General features: G+C 54.5%; 1 long non-coding RNA gene across 2 annotated transcripts; it reads left to right on the top strand.

The window, feature by feature from the left end:
* Positions 1-1359: 1359 nt before the first annotated feature.
* LOC148377500 (uncharacterized) lies at positions 1360-3714 on the top strand. 2 transcript variants are annotated; one of them, XR_015856671.1, is made up of 7 exons: positions 1360-1480; positions 2526-2596; positions 2733-2837; positions 2982-3095; positions 3254-3293; positions 3508-3570; positions 3657-3714. It is a non-coding gene; the product is annotated as an uncharacterized LOC148377500 (long non-coding RNA). The 2 variants fall into 2 exon arrangements; XR_015856670.1 differs by lacking the exon at positions 1360-1480 and adding an exon at positions 2321-2441 and having other exon boundaries at positions 3657-3707.
* The last annotated feature ends 301 nt before the right edge of the window (positions 3715-4015 follow it).

Genomic DNA, 4015 nt, shown 5'->3' with positions numbered 1-4015 from the left:
TGCCTTGGTCCTCAGCCTGAGGGACGGCTCCATGGACAAGGTGATCCGCTCTATCCGTGTCTGACTATCCGCACGCCACGTCGGGCTTCGATGCGGCCGCTACCGTATTGTGTAGCTTGTCCCCAGTAAGCGTCGCGGCGCTCCGTTGCGGTCTCAACGGCCCGGTGTGGCGCAATGTCTGCTCAGGTGAGGAGGGGGGGCGCTTTGCTGGCGGAGGTGGAGGAGACGCGGCGGTGTCGGGAGACCGAGCGGTGTCGCCTCCACCAGGAGCGCGGAAGAAGCCCTGGCAGCGGCCCAGCAGGCCTGGCAGTCCCGAGCGGCCGAGCTCCGATCGGCTCATCACCAGCATCGGGAGGAGCTGAGCCGAACCAAGAGAGACTGCGAGAGGGAGATCCGCCGACTGGTAGGACTGATCAGATGCGCGGTGCGTGGCTATGTTCCCAATTTCGTTGTATACCTGCAGTGCAATGACACCTAAGGCATTCTATTCTATTCTATTTCACAAGAAGAAAATGTCCGGTTGCTCGCTTCGCTTTTGTCACAGCAAAGGTGTTCTAGTCGATTCCAGAAAAAAATTGGCCGGTTGCTCTCTTTGTTTTTGTCACAATTCTGGCAAATGAGTTTGCCCGCCTGCCTGAGCGCTCCCCGTTTGTACATCCAGACGGATGAGATCAAGCTGAAAGACAGAGCGGTTAGTGTTTTGGATGAAGCCCTGGGGCCGGCCACGTCCACCGCCTTCAGCTGCAGACTCAGGCTGCCGAGCAGCAGATCGCTGCCCTGAGGGATTCCCAAAGGGCGGGCCTAAACTACCCTGGAAGTGGGGTCAACGCCGCTACTAGCAATCCTCTTCATTGCGTAAGCCACCTCATCACACACTTGCAGTACGCATGACTTAGTTCGTTGCTGGAGGAAGGTAGCACAAAAACAGTTTTGAACTTTGAACGAGTGCTTGTGTGTGTGTGTTGCGGGGCGTTTTCAGTCTCAGGAGGATCGGGACACGCGACGGTTTCATCTGAAAATCGCTGAGCTCAGCGCAGTCATCAGGAAACTGGAGGATCGAAACGCCCTGCTTTCTGAAGAGCGCAATGAACTGGTAATTTATTGACGGCACGCTTGAAGGTTTGCGCTACGTTTGATGCGCGCCATCCAGCGAGGCACCCATTGCGCTTGCTTATTAGTTGAGCGGCGCGGCGAGTCGGTTGCCTGGTAGATGTCTTTTATTGGGAGCCAAAGCCACGATTCCGTTCAAACCGATGCAAAAGGAATGGATACGTTCTGGCCCGCGTGTTGTGCGTCTTTCACATCCCGCACTTCATGCTTGCAGCTAAAGCGACTGAGAGAAACAGAAAGCCAGTTTCTGCCACTCCTGTACAAAAACAAACGCCTGAGCAGGAAGAATGAAGAACTCTCGCTGGTGCTGTGTCGCCTTGAAAACAAAGTGCGCTTTGTCACCCAGGAGAACGAGGAGATGGCAAGCTTGGTAAGTCGACGCGGACAACGGCGGCGTGCCAACAGAGTCCACTGCATTTGTGTTCCACAGAGAAGGCCTAGTTCGCTCAATGACCTGGACCGCGGTTGCGGCCAGCAGGACGGTGAAATGGAGTTCCTTCAAGTTGTGGAGCAGCGGCACATCATCGACGACTTGTCCAAGGTCTTCAGGCAGGCGACTCGGTGCACGTACGGCAGCGCCGCGCTCGCTCGCTGTCGCCAGGAAACCTTTTCCGTCCAAAGCTTGGCCGGCGGCCGCCATCCAAAAAATTGGCCCCTTAAATTCCGACCTTTCAAGCAGGAGCATTGTGCGCACGCGTTTGAACACGCTTTAGACTTGTTTTGCCGTTTTCAGCAGCTCAAAGCTCCCGTTTTGTCAGCGCCTTTGCCACTCGCTGTGCGCTGAAAACGACGGACTTGCCCGGCTGCTCAGCCCGTCAACCATGAGCCGCGAGCGCGACGTCATTGTCCGTAGGCAGCTAGTGGCAAAATGCACCCTGTTAGAGTTGCGCTCGCTCCAACTTATTTTGCAAGAACCACACGGGAGACAAGTAAGTTCTTTTGGACACCTGCAGGTGGAGAGTCCATCCGTTGTACGAATGAAGTCTGACTCTCGGCTCCTGCACGAGCATTTTAATTAAGAGAAACAGGGTGGGTGTAAGAGTGGATTGAATAGAGGAAGCCCTTGACCTCTAGTCAAAACATAGCAAGGGGTGTTTTACGACTTTGTGTAGGAAGGGATAAGCGATAGGGATAAATAAGGGATAAATAATATTATTTATTACAGGTCGCAGTCAAAGTCAAAGCAACACAATGATACGATAAAGATAATCTGGAAAACCCTGACACACCCTGTAGTTGTCACTTTTGGAAAAGACGAGCGTCCCTCCAATCATCGCCGGTGACGTGTTTTTCAGGCTCTGGAGACAGGAGCTCATGTCAGAAATGTCATTGTGAGTCGCGTTTGTTTCTGCGCCGGAGCCGTTCGTTCCCTTTGCATCCAAAGAATCTCAAAGGCGGATTATTTGTGTCGACAGGAGAGAGATTTGCTGCTACGATACCGACGTCGAGAATCTCTGAGGAGGAACAAAGCGTGAGGTCCTGCAAGGTGAGTCTGTTTGTTTGCGGCTGCTTGGTGTTGCGCAAGATGAAATGGCCTTTTTCTCGCTATCGTTCCTCTCGTCGATTCATCGTGAGGTGTCGCTTCAGTTTGTTCAGAGAGATGTTTGCTTCCGCGCCCGCAGGTCATCGAAACATTTTACGGCTACGACGAAGACGTGTTGGTGGACTCAGACGGATCGTCCTTGTCTTTTCACACCGACAGAACCCCCGACACGGAACCCGAAGAGGTAGCCCGCCATTTCTGCCAGCGTATTGGCACCAAACATTCCTCTTCAGCCTGGAATCGGACTCGTCTTTGCGTCGCGGGTGCTTTGTCGCCGGTCTGACTGATTCTGGTACTAGTGCTGTGTTGCATTGGTGTGTGCATGAAGAGGCGGAGCTTCGCTACCGCCAGCTGACGCAAGAATATCAAGCGCTGCAACGAGCCTACGCTCTGCTAGCCCAGACCAGCGAAAGGGGACTACGACGCCGAGAAGGAGATCAAGGTGGCGCCCCTTCCCGCAACCCCCGGCCGGGTCGCAGCCTCCCCGTTCTCACCCAGCCTCGGGTGTTCTCTGGTCTGAAAGGAGGAGGAGGAGCCTCCCTCCTCCTCCTTTCAGACCAGAGAAAAGCTGATGGTAGAAATGGGTCACTATCAAAGCAGAGTAGCAGATCTGGAGTCAGCGCTGAAGCAACAAGGACAGGTAAGCTCATCAATGAGCACACCTTTTTCTCAGACAAAATAGCTACATTCTTCAGTCACTCATCCGTCTGGCATTACTGGACCAACCCCCCCCCCCCCCGAACGTGGCTGGGAAAATGCGGAGAAAAGCAAATGTCATTTTCCAGTCAACCAAAGAATTTGTGGATGAAAATGACACAACATTCCAAAGCTGTCCACGCGTTTGTCTCTTCTAGAATGTCAAGTGGGTGGAGGAGAAGCAGCTGCTGCGTCAGAGCAATCAGCAGTTGGCCGAAAAGGTGACGGAAAGAAAGGCGCTGGGCGGAGTCGCTTGGCGTCACACCTGTCGGGAAGCCCCGCAGATGAGGTCTGACTGTCTTTTCAGGTCAGGCGGATGGAGGCGGAAGAAGCGCGTCTGAAAGAGCACATCCAGGATATCCGAGACCAAAACGAACTGCTTGAGTTCCGCATCCTGGAGCTGGAGGTGGGAAGACTCGCACAAGCGTGTTGAGGCCAGAGATGTGACGGACGGACGGACGGACGGACGGACGGATGCATGCCTCTGCCTTTCAGGAGAGGGAGTGGCGCTCCCCCGTCTTGAAGTTTCTGCAAGTCCGTTTCCCAGACGGCCTCAGCCCTTTGCAGATCTACTGCGAGGCCGAGGGCGTGAGCGTACGTAAGGCGTCCCTCGCAACCCTAACCTTAACCCGAGGTCCCAGAACACCTTACATTGCTCCTTGCGCC

The sequence above is a fragment of the Syngnathus floridae genome, unplaced genomic scaffold (genome assembly GCF_059516105.1).
Source record: "Syngnathus floridae isolate MCC-2025c unplaced genomic scaffold, RoL_Sflo_1.0 HiC_scaffold_144, whole genome shotgun sequence".
NCBI classification, from domain to species: Eukaryota; Metazoa; Chordata; class Actinopteri; order Syngnathiformes; family Syngnathidae; genus Syngnathus; species Syngnathus floridae.
Note: the sequence above shows the minus strand (reverse complement) of the source record. Positions and strands in the feature narration are given on the sequence as shown.